This window comes from Lathamus discolor, chromosome 9 (genome assembly GCF_037157495.1).
Source record: "Lathamus discolor isolate bLatDis1 chromosome 9, bLatDis1.hap1, whole genome shotgun sequence".
NCBI classification, from domain to species: Eukaryota; Metazoa; Chordata; class Aves; order Psittaciformes; family Psittacidae; genus Lathamus; species Lathamus discolor.
In genome coordinates, this window is record NC_088892.1 from 6,984,882 (window position 1) to 7,005,553 (window position 20,672).

The 20,672-nt window shown below is 40.1% G+C and overlaps 1 long non-coding RNA gene across 2 annotated transcripts in view; it reads left to right on the top strand.

Moving 5' to 3' along the window:
• The window catches only part of LOC136019597 (uncharacterized), a 56,341-nt gene that overhangs the window by 29,992 nt on the left and 5,677 nt on the right, over positions 1-20,672 (top strand). For both annotated transcript variants that reach the window (XR_010614971.1, XR_010614970.1), the window contains exons 2-3: positions 12,428-12,547; positions 13,630-13,802. This is a non-coding gene — a long non-coding RNA (uncharacterized LOC136019597). The remainder of the gene's footprint in view (positions 1-12,427; positions 12,548-13,629; positions 13,803-20,672) is intronic.

The window sequence follows — 20,672 nt, forward strand, 5'->3', positions numbered from 1 at the left end:
TTAGGGCATCTTGCCCACCAAGTAAGCAGAACCTACACCTGGTTTCCTTCCAGCACTTTCAACTCACCTGTTCTTGAAAGCCCCATGATACCATTCCAACCTTCTATTGGCAATTCAGTTAATTAAGCTGGAACTGTTGGATCATTTCTTACATGTCTAATCTGAATATTTTGTGATGAAATTCCTCTTTCTTCTTGTCTTACTCACTGAATACTCCTCCTTTTTCCAGCAGCCCAGTGGTGTATCAGAGGACGGTTTTCCTATCTCCCTCCACCCCTGTCTCTAGACAGGATGATATCATATAAAATCATAGAATAGTTAGGGTTGGAAAGGACCATCTAGTTCCAACCCCCCTGCCATATATTCTCTTTCAGCTTGGTACCTCAAGGGAATTAAGTTTCTGTAAGCTTTGTGGGAAAGAAGAGTTGAATAAAGGACAAGATGTGTGAGCTTACAGACATGTAGGCAGAATTCAAATGTTACCCACTCTGAGGCATTATCTTTCCAAGTAGCTGGCTCACAATTACTGGCTGATCAGCCAGTATAAATGTTGTACCTGCTCCCTGTTATCCAGACAGATAGGAAAGCAGCATGGCTGGGAGCTGGGAGACGTGAGTGTGGGAAGGAAGGAAAGGGGATGCTGACACATGGACTATCTCAGAGAAAATAAATGCTGAGATTAGTGTGGTGGAGGGAAGAGGGCTGAAGGAGAACAGAATTTTCTAGTTTCAGTGTTGACTGAACTGCTGATGTTAAGATTTGTTTTGAGCAGGCGTGGGAGGCTGGTACACATCCTAGGACCCAAAATTCCTGAACTTTCATTAAGGTTATTCTGTAGTCTGAGCCAGTCTAATTATTTTATAATGGGATGTAAATTATTTGGAGAGTGAATTGAACTATGCATTGAGACTCCCAAGATTTGTTCCACGTTCTAGTGCTGGAATGAGAAAAAAGAGAACTTTGTATCAAGATTTTCATTATTAAATTGGTGATAATTATCTGCATTTTGAAATATATAAGTGGAGAACATTATGCACATCGTGAGTTATCAGTCTGTATCTTTTATCAGAGGAGGGGAAAATGCTGAATATCCTACAGAAGCATTATATAAAGAAAAAATCGGTGCAATTTGCCTAACCAAAAATACCTCATGTCTACAACTGACATCTTGGTACCTTGCCCTTACATGAGATAACATGCCAATCTATGCATTTTAGCAAGTACATGATTTATACTTGGGGGTTTGTGCTGGAAAAGTATGGTGATCTGCAGAGAAATATCAGACTCTTATAAACCGATTTCAGCACAACAGCCAGTCAAGATAAACATCACAGAAGTTTCAATAGAACTTCCTCCTAAGTGACTCTAAGCTCCAGCTTGGGTTTAGCTAACGTTACCTAGCATGGAGGTTGCCAGGATGTCACGAGCCATGAGTATTGCCATGCTTTCATGATATCACTGCCTGCACTGTATTTGATGGTCCCTTTCAAAGTTGTCCTTTAATCTGTTACAATCTCTCCACTATTTGTGCATGAGGGATAACAGGGGTTGTTGATTTATTACACTAAATCCATGTGAAAGAGCTGAGTACACAGAGATTCTTCTTCTTTCCTCAGTCAAAAGCAGTGCTGTCTTGTCTTTTCTTCTTTCACGATTTTGTGGCTTCTGAAGGAGCGGTTCTGAAACTCTAAAATGAAGGTTAACATCACTGGAAAAGCAGAACATGCTTGAGATGTTTCTTAACACTCTATCGTTGTCACTTTTTTGGATTGACCCAGATTGGATGCAAAGAGTTTTAATTGGAAGAATGTTCAGGAGTTCTTAAAAGCTGGGAGAAATACAGTGACAGCTAAAAAAAGGCAAGTGTGGCATTTCAGTTGTATGTAGACAGTCTTCAAAGTGATGTTTCAACAAAAGCTTCTGGAAAGATTCTTTTCAATAAAGCAGTCTGCATGACTCCGTGGAAATAATGACACGTAGGCTTGTGCCAGAGCAGATTGATAGTGGAAGGGTGGAAAAAGTGTAGGAAACTTTGTTCTTGTTAAATGCTAAATGAAATTGTGTTGCTTGCCTGTTAAATAGCAGACATACCTGCTGGGAATAGTTCCATGGGGAGAGCCACAGTCAGGAATCACAAGCTCAGAGTATTTCCTTCCAAGCTTTTCACAAATGGTTGTGTAAGAAGCCCAGCACAGCTCAATAATGTGACCAAAAGGAACTCACTTTGTGCTGCAACAGCCTTTTCCACCAGTGAATTTAAGCCTTTAGAAGTAGGTAATGTCGCTTCCAAAATCATTATTTTTCACGTTTTTCACAGGCAAGGAAAGAATGTGCAAAATGTGTTTCTAAATGACTTCAGCAAACAATCCCAAGAAACCTATCCATGGCAATCAGAGACATGGCTGCAGTCAGGAGCCAGGCTTCCTTGTTCTGAGTTTTCCCTTTAAAACACTAAACCACACTCCTGCAGAAAGCTAACAAGTAATATGTTAGACTTCTGTATTCTGGATTGTAGGAAGCACAGTGTAAATCCATTTCTGATATAAGGAACAGCAGCAGATGAACCAAGCATATTAAATCTGGAATTTTTCCAAGGGGGAAACAGTTTTCTATGAGGTTTTGGAAAGCTCTAGACCTATTTGAAAAGGGCATATGTGCATGTATAAAAGAGCAAGTGTGTGGCGAGCAGTTTCCTGCCCTAGAGCTTCCCAGTTTAACCTGGGAGTCTGCATGCCGAAACATCTTCCTTGTTATTTTAACTAAGCAGGATATTGTCCATCCAGCCCTGTGATCGCTGAGATAGTCAGAGCACAGAGATGACACGGACTGCACAACCCACACCGTGCTCATGAAATGATTCAGGAGCTTGTGATCTATTGGAAAGTGAGCACTGGAAAGACTGAGTCCTTGGTTTAAATACCAGCTGTTACACTGAGAACTTCTGCCATTCACTGCTAATCATTCACACGCTTGCTGGTCCCATTCCTGTTTGTTTCTTCCCTTGCCCATCAGTTAGCATCCGGTCTGTACTGGGGTAGATGGGCTTTTGGTCTGAACAGTTAGAGCTGGCCTCTTTCCCCCCTTCCCCTTTTGTCCTTCACTTTCTGTATGTATCTACTTGCCAACCAGTTTACCATGGTGGCTAAAGACTGATTAGACAGGATTGTTGTGTTGCGAATGTGAAAAAGTATTTAAAGTGCTAGTAAATAATTCTCACAAGATTTTTGACTCTCAATGGTATAGCATATGTCGTGCTTCATATACAATCATTCCCTCCAGTAGAAGTCCAGTCTGCAAATCCTATGGCTTCACTCAAATAAATGTACAAATAAAACCCATATGTGGTCTTCGTACTACAAGCTCTGAACATCAGGTGTCCTCTGAAACTGCGATTCCATCAGCGTGTTTTGCAGCATCTGCAGGTGGCCTGTGGAAGTAAATTTTGTTGAAAATAAGGTGTGCTTTGAGTACAAAACTGGAGTATTTTTACATGGCAATTCTGGAACCTGATGTCTTTTTCTTGAAAGTCGTTATTAATAACAAAAATCTGAGGCTCTCAGTCTCGTGAGAATGTTGCTCATTAAAAACTACATTCAGGTGTTTATGTACCTTGTAGTAAGTAGAAGGGCATTGTGTAATTCATGTGTGGGGACTGAGGGAATGCACAAAACCAAACTCAGCTGAATTCTGACAGTTGGTATTTGAGAAAATGTGTTGGAGAATCAAAGTGATGCTGTAAACCCCTGACTTTTGGAACTCTGCTACTCTTTATTAGCTTGCCCAGATACAATACACCAGATATGGATTCCAGGATCTGATTGTAGTGGTTGCTCAAGAAAAAGGTTTGATTCTCACTTTGACTCTGCAGCTGTGTAATTTCACTCACTTCACCAGGCTTTGCTACTGGTTAGTAGTTATTTCCAATGGCAGTTATTTCCAGAACTGAACTGGAAATGGTGGACTAGCGGAAGCTGAAGGGGTAAAGTGGCAATTATGATAGGAGCTCTCCTGCTGAACAGTCTTATTTATGGAGATGAAAAAATGCAATAGTGTTCCATTTGCTGTAATGATAAACTTAAGGTGACACACCAAAGATAGTGACTGTTCTTTCCTGTTCCTCACTGGAGGAACAAAATGAAACTGAAGCCCTTAAGTCTTCGTATTAATAATCTGAACCCAAAAAGGGGAAGAACAAGCTGTGTCTTACAGATAATTCATCTTTCCAGCAATTCACATTTTGTTTCTACAAGTTCCATTTCTAAAAGCCTGCTCCTGCTCCATTGTGAGGCTTTTCTCTGAACATTTCAAAATATTTTAATGCCCTCAAACCTGCAGATTTCTATTAACAGGCTGTGCTTTCCTTTTGCTTTGGTATCCTCACACCTGTTTTGCCTTTGGCACTAGGCAGTGGATAATGAGGTTACCTAATGTGTTGACTGTTGGCTCCAAGCTCTTTAACAGTCCAGCAGGATGCCTTTCTTGCACTTGTTTGGTGGTTTTTTGGTGGGCACAGTGGGGAGATGACATGTCAAGAGTCCTTCCCTCTATAAGTCTTTGTGTTACTATGCTGGTGTTTTGAGCTGAGTTTCTGATAAATCATGAATTGGTTGAGATGTGTCTGCTTTCAGTAGGAAAAAGTGTTTGGCTTGGCTTTGACATGACACAGGACATTTTTATGGGAGGAGTTGTGCTCCAGGTCTCATTGTTTTTCCTACCAATAGCAAACCTTGCTCTTCGAGACAGTTCAGCTCCCTGATAGAAGTGGTCATGGCTGCTTCTATGGTAGCTCATGAAACTGGCTGCAGAATTAAGTCCTATCATCAGGCTTTCTTAGGTGTTGCACCTGAGGTACAGAAGGAAGTATATGAAAAGACCTGCAAAGCAAACCTTGCTATTTTAAAGTTCTTTCTCTCATTCCCACAAATTTGACAGTGGTTTAAATGGCCATTATATGGTCTCAGTCCATTGCTTCTGGTCATCTGTCCTATATTGAGGTGTTATTTTATGTCTTACATTGTGAGCACAAAGGGATAACCCACTGTATATGCGGCGCTACAACCGTCTCTGGAATTTACTGTCTTCCTTGATGCATGTTCTAAGCCAAATCTGCCTGTGATACACTTCATTGCCATCAGCAAAGTAACAGTTGGGTGAATTTGGGCTCTTTGGCAGCATCCTGCCCACTGCAGGTAGACTGACTTCAATCCAGGCTTTTTGTGAATGTTCTACAAAGGGTACAAGTTAGGGTCATTCTGTTCAGTCTCCACATGATGCATCTTGCAGAGTACTTCAGTCCAAGACCTGAAATACCTCTGACTTGTGGTGCTCACCAGGTGAACTTCACCTTTTGTTGTCATCAGTGTTGATAAACTTGATGCAAATGGAGAACACCAAAAAATGCCAGTGTGCACATACAGAGGGGTACATTGTTCACATGGGCATGATTTAGTAAAGTCTATGGAAGTATTGGTTTGGTGCTTAGCGGGGCAGTCATCAAAACCACAAATGGCATGTTAACAGTTGTGTAAAGAAGAGAGAAAACTGTATGGTTAGAAAGATAAGATGTTTAGGATGAGGGAATCCTCCCTTTCGAAGTGCAGAAATTTCCTGTTGATGAATCAAAGTTTTTTGACAAATTATCTCAAAGGTCCAATAAAGGATCAATTTTTAGACTTACAGTCATAGCAGCTTAAATTCTTGAACTTCGTTTCACACTTCAACAGCATAACTGGAAGCAGAAGTGGACTTTATCTATATTTCATAATACGGGCACGTTCTTCAAACAGAAGGGCAGTTACCTTTTCTAAAGGTTCTGCAAGTTACATGAAAAAGCTTGTAAACAAATCAAGCCTATGGAAGGTTTTGCAATTGTCGTTCAACTGTTCTGAATTTCTCTTGCCCAGTGCAGCATTCAGAACCCTGATTCTTCTAGGCGAGATTTGGAATTACAGTTTTGTGCCGCCCTATAGCAAAACATTACTGTAGTCCTCAGAATTTGGCATAAAATACAGGGAAAATTAAACCCATATGCTCCCCCCTGAGGCAGACCTATATCCCCCCCAGTTACCCTAAGCTCCTGAATTTCATAAACCACTTTTTTTCTTGTTAAAATTAATACCAGATTTAAGTTAGATAAGGTCACATGTTTAGTCCCCAGTGAAGATGTCAGAATTGAAAAGATTTACAGTAGAAATAGAATCGTAGTGAGAGAATTACTGGTTTTTATTGCAGAATGGTGAGATGAGGCAGTTGATAACATCGAGATGTAATATGGCGAGTTATGTATAAAGAGATAACCCAGAGCTTTTTGATGTTGTTGATGCTTTATTCTGGATGGGTTCCCTCATTTTTGAGGCTTTCCTTTTTTTCTAATACTCCTAAAATTATTGTTTTACTGAGAAAAGGGTGTAATTGTCTAGAATGAATGAGCTTGGCAGCCAGGAGAAGTGCTTTGTGGATACTATGATCTACGCTCCAGCAGGATTCCTGCCCAACCTGCCAGCTTAACCTGGGAAGGTCATCTCTAGAGTTAGAGCAGAATTCATGCAAAGGTTTACTTACTGATGTTATATATAATTTTAATCATATGTCTGTTATTAGGAGAGCAGAGTGGGAGCAGAGGTATGTGCTCCTTTTAATCAAGTCATTAAGAAAGGCTCCTTTCTCACTGTTTTATATTGGATATGGATACTTTGTCTAGGCGAAAATGAGCTTTGGGGTTCTTTAAACCTTTGCCTAGGATTTCCAGGCACTCCAAGTGGTGGCTCAGTCTAGGTTGCTGGATGTCTGGGAGTCCTGGGTGCATTCCCCATGCACACAGATCATCTCTACAGTCTGCACACAGGTCATCTCTACAGCCTACACACAGTGAGCCCAGCGCTCCTGGGAGGTACCCACACTATTCCACATGGGCTAAATGAATACTGTGCACTTGTCCGGTATGGCTGATGCATCCTGAACCTCAGATCATGCCGCACATGTGTGCGTTTTGCTTTCGGGGAGCGGAGGGGGAGAAGCTATCCCAACACAAAAATAGCACAAGTAAGAATGTCATCAGCTCAGGATCAGAATCCTTTTATGTCTGACTCACTGAATTTCAACAGCGTGGTTTAGACTCCTGTGCTTTTTTCCTTTGTATCTGTAGTCTGTTTACAATCTGGGATCTGTAGAGAAGGGTCTGTTCCTTCATATTGACACAATGCCTAGCACAAGGAGGGAGGGAGCAGAGAGAAAGTCTTGATCTTGGTTTGGCCCTCTGGGAAATTTTGTACTCTAAATAGAAGTAGTAAAAACTATCAGGTGATGACACTTTTTGGGCTGAATATTTTTGAACTGGAGACCTAAAGGTGAAATCATCTGTATTGCATTACCCACCACTGTGCTGTCCAGACTCTCTTAACTTTCCATGCATTGACAGATGACTACTTGAGTAGCACATGCTGTATCGTGGAAAGACTGCTTCTTTGCCCGCAAACAAAGCTGAATGTGTTGGTTTGGAAAGCTGTTGTTGGGACACTCTTTTTCATGAGCTGCCACTAATCCTGGAGGATTTCTTAGGTATTTATTTTGGTCAAAAGGAAAAATTCATTCCTTAATTTGGATGCTGTAACATTTGTTACTGTTTTTAATTCCCAAGAAGAAGCAAGAATGTGGAGTAGTGTTTTTCACGGACATAACATTGAAAGCACAAAAAATCAACAGTCCCATGGAGCTGACAGCTGCTCAGAGTCAGCCCAATGCTTATCTTTGGGAATTATCTAGATCGTTTCTTTTCATTCCTTCTCTTTTTCCTACTGTGTGTTCTCACATTTCCTTCATTCCAACCATCATCCATTTTGCTTCATGTTGTGCCATCTCCTGTTCTTGTCTTCCTGTCCCTTTTTTGGCAGATATTTATAGGATAGGATACATTGATAGGGTAACTTCTGTCAATATATCATAAGATGTATTTATAGCATAGCTTCAGCAATGAGTCATTGCTGTGCAGTCCCTACATGGTAACGTTACTGTACATGTTTGTGATAACGTGCTTTGGCATATAGCATATAGCTCCTAATGTTCATTTAAATCTCAGGTAAGATGAAGCCCCCTTCTCCAGAACAACACTGTTTTCTGCTGACTTATATTGCTCTGGCAGCCTCAGCATTTTAAAACTGCTGCTATATCTCATCTGTTAGTTTAACAAATTAAAGCAGCTGTGCTGAGCCTGGTTCTCTTACACATAGCACAGTCTCAGCAATCTCTTGATGATAATTCCTACACCTTTAAGTCTATGAATCTTTATTCAGATGCACAGCTATTTTAAGTGTTTCTAGATATGCTGCTACAGTTAGAGGACGCTGTCTGTTTACAATAATTATAATAATACACACTTCAAAAGCTTGGGAGTTCAAGTTTGCTTATGGACAGGATGACCAATGAGCTCTCCCATTTAGCTTTTGAAACATTTTACTCATTATGTAATGAGGTCAAATGATACTTCCTGTGATGATATTAGGCAGAAGCTCTTCCCTGTGAGGGTGCTGAGGCGCTGGCACAGGTTGCCCAGAGAAGCTGTGGCTGCCCCATCCTTGGCAGTGTTCAAGGCCAGGGGGTTGGAACTGGATGAGCCTTAAGGTCCCTTCCAACCCAAACCAGTCTGTGATGATTCCATGATTTTTGAGTGGGTTTGTTCCACTGAAGAGCATAACCAAATGGAAACTTAATGTTCTTTAGGGTTTTTTTTTCCACATGCATAATTAAATATTTCATCATTAATTATCTTTCTTTCAGATAATAGTCCTCTAAGATAAAGCCTAGACTTTACTGATGGAAAGATGATGCAAAGAGAGGCGAGGTGATCCCTGAGTTTCTCTCTGCAGATTGAGCTATCTTTTCCATTCTAATAATCCCATGCCCAGGGCCACTGCTTCTGATAAAGTGGAATTTTGATTGGAAAAGCCTGACCCATGGGACGCTCTCAGTTAACTACACCTGTGCAATGCCAGGAGGAGCCAAGTTCTCTTTCCCGTAATTTCCAACTACAAAACACATAAATTCCTTGCCTTGACCTTTTTGTGCATTCCATACAATTTTGGCATAGAAACACAGTTGCCTCAAGCCCAGACTTGCATTGCAGTGTAGCAGATCATGGGCAGAACGATGCAAATGTTCTGTGCACTTGCACATTTATATCCCTTACTTTGGGGACCATAAAGCAGGATTGTGCATGTTTTAATATACAACTTACCTTTTTTCCCGTAAGCATGTAATTTCAAGGCCGTTTGTCTCAGGTGGTTATTCATGTCTCTGAACATGTGTAGTTGGATTGCATCTTGTTAACACTGGCCCTCTCATTTAAAGTCTGGAACCACTATGCATAAGGCTTGAACGGCAGCGGAGCATGCAGGATATGAGACATATGGAACCTTATTCCTGCATCCTGTTTCTTAGCAATTAAGAGATCTTTTTAGTCCATGAAATAACATGAAGATAGTTGAATCTGCACATTACTTAACAAGAATTAAGTTCTTTCCATTGAATGGAATTATACCACTTAAAGACAATTTCAACAATATATGAGCAATGTCATTTTTAAAATGGTGACTCGCAATATTTGGCTGGATAAGATGCTAATTCCTTAATTGCTTACATTAAAAGCCAAACCCTTTGAAATTCAAATATTAAATAGTAGTTTGGTGTCTTTTTTTTCCTTTTCCTTTGAAGGATATAGTTATTTATGAAAATATGCTGCAACACTGATTGGGATAAATGGTTAAAGGAGGCAACTTAAAAGTGTGATCCCTTTTAAAAAATTAAGAGCTGAGGTGGATTTTGTGTATCTTAATCTACTTCCCAACACAGCAGAACTGTCTGTTGACCTATAAACAAAATTATTACCTGTACATCTGCATCTGTAAGGATTTCCAAACAAAAGCTCTGCTTTAGCATTTTACGAGTGGAGATCCCTGTGGTAGTCCTGCTGCAGTCCAGCTGGGGATGTCCTATATAGCATGGTACTGAGTTGGTGTCAAAATTATTACTGTATTGACTCTGAAAATCGTTTGGAGAGTGGTTTAGGATGGAAAAATTGGAATCTCTTTAGTAATAATATACCTTTATAAGCAATAGATCCACAGTTAATTCTTAGATAGCTGCATGGCTCTACTAGAGTCAGTGCATGATTTCTGTACTTGACGTGGGATCATATGAAACAAAGGTGAAAAGAATGAATACATCTCCTGGGACTAGAGGAAAACCTGGCTGTAATTTTTGATCAGATTTCTGACAGGAAATCTGAAGCTGTAAATAAAGATCTGCTATTTTGGATAACCTCAAACCTAATAGTTCTTGGCTAAATAACATCTCATTCCACTTCTTCTAAGTAGTGTTTGCTTCATCTAAGTAACCTTAAAAAAAGCAGCTCAGCAAATCCTTACTGAGCAGATGTGTCATCAGGAGTTAACAGAGAAAATTCATAGTCGTTTGTGCATCTGTGATGTGTTTGTATCTGAAACATTCTTTATCTAAAGTGAGAGGCAAACACATTTGAGCTTCAGCATAATAGACTGATTACAAACTTGAATGACATTCTGTAAGTTCAGTTTGGGTGGAAAGTATGGATTAAAATGATGTGAACAGGAGCCTGTTATAGTCCAACTAAAAGAAACAGCATAAAGATGTGTTGGGTTTTTTGTTTGTTTGTTTTAAGTGCAACTGAAACCTTCTGATATTATTCAGAATAGGAAATTTCCACTTCCAAAGCCAGAAACAAAACATGTAGGGGAAAAAATGTGCAGATATCGGTGCACTTACCTGAATGTTGGTAATCTCTTGATACATGACAGCAGTGCAGATCCACCCTTCACTGCTCTCCAGACAACTGTGCATTGAAATGCACGTCAGCTGTACAGTTTTGTAGTATCTTGTGATGAAAAAAGCTGCATAGAGGAAAGGATTAGTGGTTTAAGTCTTTGTGGGGAGAAAAAGTAGTTTCGTATCCGATATCTCATGTTGTGGTTAATAAATGATACCCATTTACTGTCAGCTGAACAGATTCATTTGTTTGCTGGCTAAGAAAATAGTGCTGGCTTTCACTGGCGTCCTGAGACTCGAGTAAGATGCTGTTGCTTTATGCTGATCGGTGAAGAGGAAAGAGAATACTTGTATATGGTAATCAGAGCTTAAGTATCTTTAGGGTTTATATGATCACAGATGTTCCTCAATTGAATTACAAGATCTTCTTAAGGAAAACAAAAAAGACTGTGCAGGTTAAAAGGGTAGAGGGAAGCAGCTTTGAAGGTAAAAATACTCTATGTGATGTCCTGCCTCACGGCATCTCTCTATTTCTCTTCAGGGCATCACACCTACACAGCATAGGTATGTAGGAAAGTTTGGCTTATTGTGCCATGCTCAATTACAAAAATCAATTAAGTCTTATGTAACACATTTGGACAGTGTGTGCATAGCACAAACCACGTCTTTCATCTTTTGCAAGTTGATCAGGTTAGTATTTTGCCCTCAATTTCTTTGAAATAATTCTCTTTGGATAAAGCTGGTACCTGCTGTCATTGAACTCTGTTCTTGGTTTTGTTGTCTTAGTTCTGGACTAATGTTAGTTTTAAGGTTTTTACATGTTTTTAAATGTCCTGAGTGCTTTGGTGCTCCTCTCTGCCTCATAAATATATATATATTTGCTTTGCATGTACTTGCTTTGAATTTGACTTTTTCCCCGTAGGTATTACTGAAAGCATGATCTCAGTTCTTTTGGCTCGTTCTGCTCATAGCATACCTGAATACTTGGCAACCCCCCATCATTCAGTGAATGCTGAACAGCTCCAGGTTTCTCTGGGTAGCCAAAGGAAATATAAAATTAATTAGCAACATAATGTAGGTCTTTACCTGCCTTGTGAAAGTGCACAAATGTCTGTACTATTTAGAGGCTCCTGGCTAAGATCCTGTTCTCCTGTTTGTGGGTATCAAGTGCTCAATCCTGAAATTCAGCTGAATTGCTGAAAAGTTAACGATTAGTATTGGAGATTCTCCTAAAGTCTTTCACTGTTTCACACATTTTTTTGCAAGTCGAACTCCTTCTGGTGTGAAGGAACTACTTGAAAAGGAAAGCTGTTTTATTAAAAATTGCATTTTAATACCATGAGTGATATTTTCCTACTTGAGGACCTTGGCTACCTTGGAATTGCATCCGATTTTTTGTATTGGGTTACTTTTTGGCACTGATTGTTTTCACTGCACAAAAAATGAAGGAGAGAAATCCAGTGGAGTTGCAATGTTCTGAAAACACCTTTTATTAACATAACTACTAGCCATTACTTTATATCGAATTACTTGCCATATAATATATATACACAAATAAGTCTTAAATATACCTACTGTGTGAAAAGAAATGGTAAAATCTGAGCCATTAATCGATTGTAAATTTGCCATCTAGTTTCAGCAAACACCTTAATATGTGACAAAGTCTGAGGCCTGCAGAAGGAGAAGGGTGTGTTTAGCAGAAGTGGCCTTAAGGCAGCATAAGCCAATCGCAAAGCAAAGCCTGAAGTAATACGTAAGTAAAGTGACCACTGTCTTGATATCAAAGCCCCTGATGGGTAACTGCTTCTATTAAGAGGAGCACAGTGTTCACCCTGAGCATGAAATTTCAAGTGATAAATACTGACACGAATTCTATGTTCTGCCTAAACTGCACTTCACAGGGTTTCCTTTGGCTATAAAGAGGACAGCTAATTCCTTCAGCACTAAATTGCTCCGTGCCCTTTGCATCTCTTCAGCGTTGTCAATTTCTTTGTGCTCTCTCCAGAATATGGTTTTTGGAAGTGACGAGAACTCCCAAAAGTGTTTGGCTGTTTTTAATAAATGAAGTCTTGACAACAGACCCCTCAGCTGAAGGAAGAACTTTATTAGCACCTTTCTAGGCTGAGCGGGTAGCTAGGACTGGTATCTAGCACTGCTCCTAGCAGTTCCGTTTGCAAGTGCAGTGTGTATATACAGATAAAACAATTTAGTGAAGCTTGATAAAGCCACTGTTGTGAAAATGCACACACAAAGAATCTCATTGATTTATTCATACTTAGCAGACACAATAGAGGTCACTTGCAAATGCAGATTTGCATCCATCTTACATACTTCTACACTAGTTCTCTGCATGCATTGATTGTTTACTTGGAAGTCCTTACTGCAGCTATAAAATAGGTTCAGTCATCTTTTTGCCTTTGTAAGGAAAAAGAATGAGAGCACAATGCATGATAGTTTGCAGTTGGAACATCATTTTCTGCCTAGGTTGTTTCATTGCATATGCAATAACCAGCTTTTATGCATGGTGAAATGCCTCAGTTTTTCATCTTGGTGATTTATACAGCTCAATCAACATTTCTCATTTTATATTTGGCTCTGATTCTTGAATTTTGATGGGAATTTATCCCCTCTTGAAACTGATGAGAGAATCTGATTCTCTGTAGGCCCTTTGTACTTACAGGTCATTTGTCTTTGTTAGTCCAAGTATTATTTCCTGGGTTTTAGCTGATTTTTGTAGCTGTGTATCAAGATGATAGAATGTTTTCTTTCTTTTAAAGTTCCTTAATCCTATTTACAGGAAGAAATAGTTTGGACTTCATTTCATTTCCTTGGCAGGAGACCAGCTTTAAATCGGAACGTGTATCCAGACAGCAGACAGTCCATAAGATGCTGAGCAATAGCTGACTCAAGCCCTGCGTTAGAGTGACACATGCTTTCTCATTCCCGTTTTCCTAGGTTGCATGGTAACCAAAAGGTCAGCCTTATTCCCTAAACAGTGGAAATCAAATGTAAGTTCACAATACTGAGTATTTTTCATTCATCAAATCCTTCAGGGCCCATTCATTGCTAGTGTACGTGTTCGGGTGGATCTTTAGTTTTCCATGATTGCTTTGTACAGCTGGACAGATGTGTGGTCTACGTGCAGTTGAGCCAGATGAGCATCCAGGCTCTCCTGATGGTTCATTGTACAATTGCAGCTTCCTCACAAGAGAGTGGAGTCCTACAATATATGTTTTAAAATTATTATTATTTTTGTGGAAGCAGAGTAATCAAGTGTACATGGAAATGTGGGAAAAACTCCTTTAAAGGGAGGTAGAACCAGTGGTTTTCTACTATTGCTCATAGGACTACTTATAGGCAGCCTTTGATTATCTGGGAAAATATAAGAGAGTGTTTCCTTTTCTGACAAACATGGCAATTGCTAGGATCAATTAAAATCAAGCTGAAATGCTATAATCTGTAATAAACAGCTCCTTTATCTGCTTTTACACCAGTGTTTTCATACTGACTCATGTCTTACACTACTGCAAGTGATTTGATAAAAGTAAATGCCTTGCTTATTCTCCATTGCAAATAGTACCAACAAATATGGGCTAATTATCTTTGACCTAAAATCTCTCACTTCAGCAGAAGGAAACTCATGATTACACTCCACCAGGTCCAATTCATTCTGCATCTTTAAGGAGATTCTTCCACATTTGAGTGTTACCATAAATGAGGAACTTGAATTTGGAGACAGGTCTGATCCTCTGACTTTTTAGTAGTAAAAGTCTTCAAACAGTGCTAGTGTGTTCTATATGCTACATACTATAAACGTGCATAAATTAGTGATGTACTCCCAGTTGGATTGCCACATTTCCAGATGCTCTTCCAGGTTTGCCTGGCTCCCACCCCTCTGTGGTGGCACTTCACTGTGTGCCACATGAAACATCTCAGTGCTTCAATTCTGGTTTACATGCTTTATCCTCAGGTAAAGGAGCAATAGTTAGTCTGCAATGACAGAGGCTCTCGATGACTTTTTGCTACCAGGAATCACAGAATCACAGAATCACAGAATCCCAAGGGTTGGAAGGGACCTCAAAAGATCATCTAGTAAACCATCTCTTCAGCTGCTTCTGATTACTGCTCACTTAAGGCTGATGTTCCTCTGGTCTGAGAGATCTCTCTCGCCTTAAGTGTCCTCCGGATGATGGTGTTCTCTCCTTGGTCTAGTGAGCAGCAAACAGCAGCACTCTTTCTAAACCATGTTAGCCTCTTCTATGCCAAAGCAACAGTTGCCACTGCTTACCTAAAGTTTATTTCACTGCTTTGTTAACTACTTGTTTTAAATAGCTATGGTCTTTCAACATAAGAGCTCAACTTTAACTTTGCTGCAGATTCTCGTCAGAAGTTGGCCTGCTCTTTGTTTTTTATTTGGTCTGAAGTACAAGAGATCAGACTTTCAGAGAAATGTTACACTTGTGTGTATGTGCACGTATGTTTTCTTGCCAAAGTACTAATGATTAAAACGAGCATTTCTGACAGCAGGAAAGTTTTCTGTTACATTCCTCCCTTTGCACAGAAATATACTGTATCTTTTGTATTTGATTTGCAGTTACCTGGAACTTCTAATAGAAACAAACTTTGGTGACAAGATTCTTTAAAATGTATTTCTAATTGTAAGCATCAGGAGACCCTGGCTTGGTGAGATTTCCTGACTTCTGAGGAGAATACAGTGCTGTAAAGGACTGCAAACTGGGGGCCTAATCACTGGAGAACAAATAGGAGTAATGGGTATCTCAGGACAAACACATTACATCTCTGTAACTGACGTAGGGGATTTTTGCTTGCGTTCTCAAGGGAAATGAAATCTCTCCTATTCCCTGTGCCCTGTTTCCCATTTTTGATAGAGCCATGACCATTTGTCACCCTTCTTAGGCTTAGCAACACCAGATTGATCTCTGTGCCGCTGTTCCATTAATTATTGTTAATCTTCACGTGTAATGAACATATCTTACATAAGTCTGTGATGTTTTTTGCAAGCTTTTACAATGGTGTGAGAGTCTGCTTCACCTGATCTGTACCAATTCACTGTAACTTGAAACACTGCAACTGCTGGCAATCATCTGAAAAACTTTCTAAGAGCCATTTCTTCTTTTCTGCTGTAGGCTCAGAACTCTTTCCTTTCTGCTTGCAGGCTGCTGTCTTGTTTCTTAATCATCATGTGTTCCCTTAGAAGGGGAGTTATGTCTGAAACTCAGTCTGAATGCTTGGACAGGCATTATGCCTGGAGAAAAGCTATATACACTTAAAAGTGGCCATGGACTTGTTAGATACCATGTTTTGATCCCAAGCTGTAACAGATATTCCTATCTACTTCTCAGTTTCCCAAGATTCTTATTTACATTCTCATTTTGTAGCTGTTGTGCGTAAAAACAGACTAGGATTTTTGTAAATATAAATCCAAGATTGTGACTTTTTAATTCCATCAGTATTTACTTGGGCATTGCCAGGCTTTATGCATTAGGTAGTCTTACCTTCTTGAGAACAGGTCAGCCCTTCGGCATAACAATGTAAGTGATTAAGCCACTGATATGGAACATGCTTAGCTCATCTTCTCATGCTTAAGGCTCATGCTTCTTCACGCTGGTCACAGATGCTTTTGGTGGTGAAGGCTGTGTTTTTCCTAAGTCTTTCTGTCTGTTGGCTTTGAAGAGCAATTATGCTCAAAAGTAACTGAAAAATATACTTTGCAAGGCTTGTAGAGACTTTAAGGAGACAGGTACATCTAACTTTTCTTGTGCTGCCTGTTCTTGTGCTCTCTGCTTCTGTACGGGTATATCCTTTCCTTGTAAAAGCCTTTTACTGTAAAAAAGGAGATTATGTCCTATAAACATACCTTCTACTTCCAAGTAACGAAGTCATTAAAAAGTCAATAGGCCTCTTAGGTAATTCCAGCCTAGCTTCCTTTCCCTGACCACTCTCTCTTCTGCATTGTTCTGTTGAAGCCAACACCCATAGCCAGTGCAGCAGGGTGTGCGCAGTAGCTTGGGGTCCCAGACGCCATGCTCCAGAATGTATTTTTCCAGCAGCTTTGGATTTGCCTGGCTGGCTTCTTAGCTGGCCTCAGCTCAGGCATTTGGCTGGCTCCACTTCTGACTGCTGCCTTAACTCCCTATAGGTCTGATAATGGGGTCAGCTTGCTCCTCAAGATACCATCTGCCATTTTAACTGAGCTCAGATTAAAAATAGTTTGTGCTATTACACCAAACATATGGTCTAGTGAACTGTGTTTAATACCAATAGTTCCTTATGTATAGGAGAAGGGGAGAGCAAAGCAATAATCTGAGCTCCTTGAAGCTGGTGTGCATGTCAACATGTAGTCATCTTAATGCGTCTGGTTTCTAGACAGTGCTGCTTGCTGCTTTAGTCAGGGCTCCTGGGCTTTCACTTAGCATGGCTGGCAGAGCCCTGGGTTTGAATCCTGGTCTCAGCTTTCATCTTGCTACTGGTGAAAAGAACAGCATCAGCAGGAAAAGTTTTTAAAAGGCTGAGAGAAGCCTGTGACTTTGCTGGGTTACTGGCACCACTCTTGCATGTTGGAAGCTCAGAAACTGTTCTCATGCTCTGACAAGACCATGTGATAAATAAATCATTGTCAGCCCTCTGTTCTTTCAGAAGTGGATGATGCTACATGCAGGTTCCGTCAAGTTTTCTCTTAGCAAAATGCACCCTGTATATCCCCTGTATGATACCTGTCACTATACTGCTGTACAGGCGATTTTATTTTAAAAGAAATTTAAATTTCTAAGACTGGACACATGGACTAAATACGAACAAATGCAAGTGCTGACTGAGCCCTCATGGAGCCCAGAGTGATAGCTGGCTGGGGTGTGCAGTGCCTGACTGGGTCAGTCAGAAAGCCAATGCTGCATTCTTTGCAAAGATGTTGTGAAGTCTGTCAAGAGGCTGTTGTTCTGATGGGGACACTGTCCTGCCCTGCTTCCCCCTCTCCACCTGGTCTATCACTTCTTAGCAAGTATCTTGTATTTGCAGGCTCTGTGTAGAGACAGATTGCATAAAGCCATGGATTAAGAATGGACTTTTTCTGGGATCTGGGGAGGCAAGAGAGGGAGAGAGGAAGTGAAGTGTGTTAAGCAGCCATGCTGGCCAAAACCAGAGCAGCTCTGACTGGGGATTTGAAGTGAGCTATCAGAAGCTGCCTGTGAAATTCCCTTTTTCCTTTGTATATGGGGGAGGAAGTCCATGAGCCCGAGGGTCTTCGAGAATTCAAGGTTCATTGAGTCAGAAGGAGTAAGAGCATGACTTCTCACTCATGCAGTTGTAGCCCTTACCTAGGAGAGAGGTTGATCACTGAGTAAAATCAGTGAATTGGTCACCCTTGCACACTTTCTCACTTGCTCTTCATCCAACTACTTTATCTTCTTTCAAAACTTTAGAAACAAGTGCCTTTTTTAATGGGAGAATCTCATCTGCAAGAGAAGCCTTACACTTAATCGCCTTACACTTAATCGTTTTAATGAATTACAGACCTGGTCAGAAATAACTCAATTGCTTTTTAGTGTAGAAATACAAATCAAACTTAGACTCCCTACAGCTACCCTGTTTGTTCATGGGGGCTGGGGGAGAAGCTTAGTGATGGTATAATACTAAGAAGTTAATATGATTCTCACAAAGTAGTCTTATCTCAGAAACACGAAACAGTGAGCAAAGTGACATCAGAAAGCTGCAAATGGTCCTCATACCTTTCTTCAGGTATCCCTTGCAAGAATTTCAATAGGATATATTGATCATGAGCTCTCTGTAAAGCACTATCAGTAATGTGGTTTGAACCTCAGCTTCTTACGGGTGTGTAACTGCGACAATTTTGTGATTTTTGATATCGTGTCAGCTTTTAATTTTAATTATTTGAATTTCTTGTCTCCAGAGTATGTGACCTTCAGTTAAAGGGGGCGTATATTTCAGAAGGGAGTACAGGACAGCTTGATAGTCAGTGGTAGAACTCCTGCTAAGTCAGGAGTAAACTGTCTGCTGTAGTAGTACAGCAAGTTTTTCCTGATCTTCTCTCTTGGACTCCATATTTGCGTGTTTTGCAAAAGAAAAATTGACAGAAATTGGGTTTAGAAGAATCTACATCCAAAAAACTGAGGGGCTGAAATTGTGAGGAATTTCTGATTAAAATCAGAACCTTACTGAAGGTCCTGCTTTGAAATCTCCCTCCTTCAGGTGTCATTCCATGTTTCCTTACGGTTAGCACTACCTATTCGAACTTCTAAAGGGTTTGTTGTAAATGTGGCTGAGGTTTGCATCTCTTAGAGCTGGCTTACTGCTCAACACCAGCTTCAAAATAAATCATGTGATAACGAAATAAAGTTGTTTGCCCAAGCTGGATTTCAGGTTAATGAAGGAGCTGGGAGAAAACCCAGAACTCTGGATTTCTTCTGCACTCTTCATTTAGGTCTGCATTATTGATGCTGTCGTGATTTAAAACAGGGGAGAGGAACTTGCCAGCCAAATTGAGCTATAATGTAAATGGGTAAGATGAATTTGCATAGTATGATGCACTGAGGGAACTGATGGCTCTTAAAACTGAAGAGGATATGGTAGGGAGAAGACATTCCCAAACGTTATTCTTTCCGGTACAGTATATGATTGGAAAATCTGTAATCCCATGAATGAAAGCCTCCTCTGGCACCCTCCCCAGCCAGGGGTGGAGGTGGAACAAAAGGAAACTCCACATTTTATGTATTTGGAGAGCCACAACAAAGGCAGAAAAATATTTTGACTCTGACTAAGAAGGGTCTCTGCATGGCTCAAATGATCTCCCAGGAATTACAGGCTATGCCGGAGAAATCTGGGAAGAACCCTGAAAGGGTCATCATCCTCTTTCAGGCTAACAATTTCCAACTTATTGCACTGACATTTTTACCTTTATCTAAAGGTCAGAAGAGGTAACGTGTTTGTGAAGATCTCCTACAAACAGACTTCTTTTTCTAATGGAAACACCTACTCATATATTGGATAAAACCCCACTTCACAGTCTCAACTCTCTGATCTTTCCGCTTTCAATTTTTAAAGCTCTTCTGGATAAGGTTCTACACTGTGTAAAATCAAAACTCATTAAGATTAAAAAGAACAGGCTTCAAGCAGATTAGTCTTTTTAATATTAAAGTTGCATCTAGAAAGAATGGATGGAGAGTGGAGTTCATTGTCTTGAACTGCCTAACCCTTTGAGACTCTCTTTGAGGGACTAAATTGTAAAGAAACCTTCTTTGGAAACTTTTCTATGTGGTCCAGCTGTGGAAAAATGCTGTTGGTTATGGATGGCTTTTCTTTTGTACTTTTTTTTAGTTATTAGTGCTGTTGACTGGAGACTCATAAATAGAGACTTATCAGTTGCTTGTAATTTATAGCAGGTGAATGATTACTCACCACAAGTGTGTCTAAAAGAATAAACAAGAACATGACTTAAATATCAGTTATTCAAGATACCCATTACGTGTTCAGCCAAGGTCATCTTTTCTTGCCTTGTTTTTCCATCTTTTTTCTTTTCCCTCAACTATAATGTTGTGCTGGGCAAGGCATAGTGGAGTTCCTGAGCATTACACCCTCTGCTGCCTTTTCCTGCCAAGGAACAGCCCCTCCCTATCAAGTGCTGCAGCAGCTTGATCCATCTAATACAGATGCAACATTGTCTAGTGGTTAGAGCACAGCTCAGGCTCATTAATGTATTTTTTTTCCTTATTCATCCTTGATATTGTTTAAACAACTGTCTTAGTTTTCCTATGATTAATACTTCCATCTTCTGGGGATGCTATGGAATTCAAGTATGTGAAGGGATTCCCAGAACTGTGAAGAAATACAAAATCTTAGTAAAC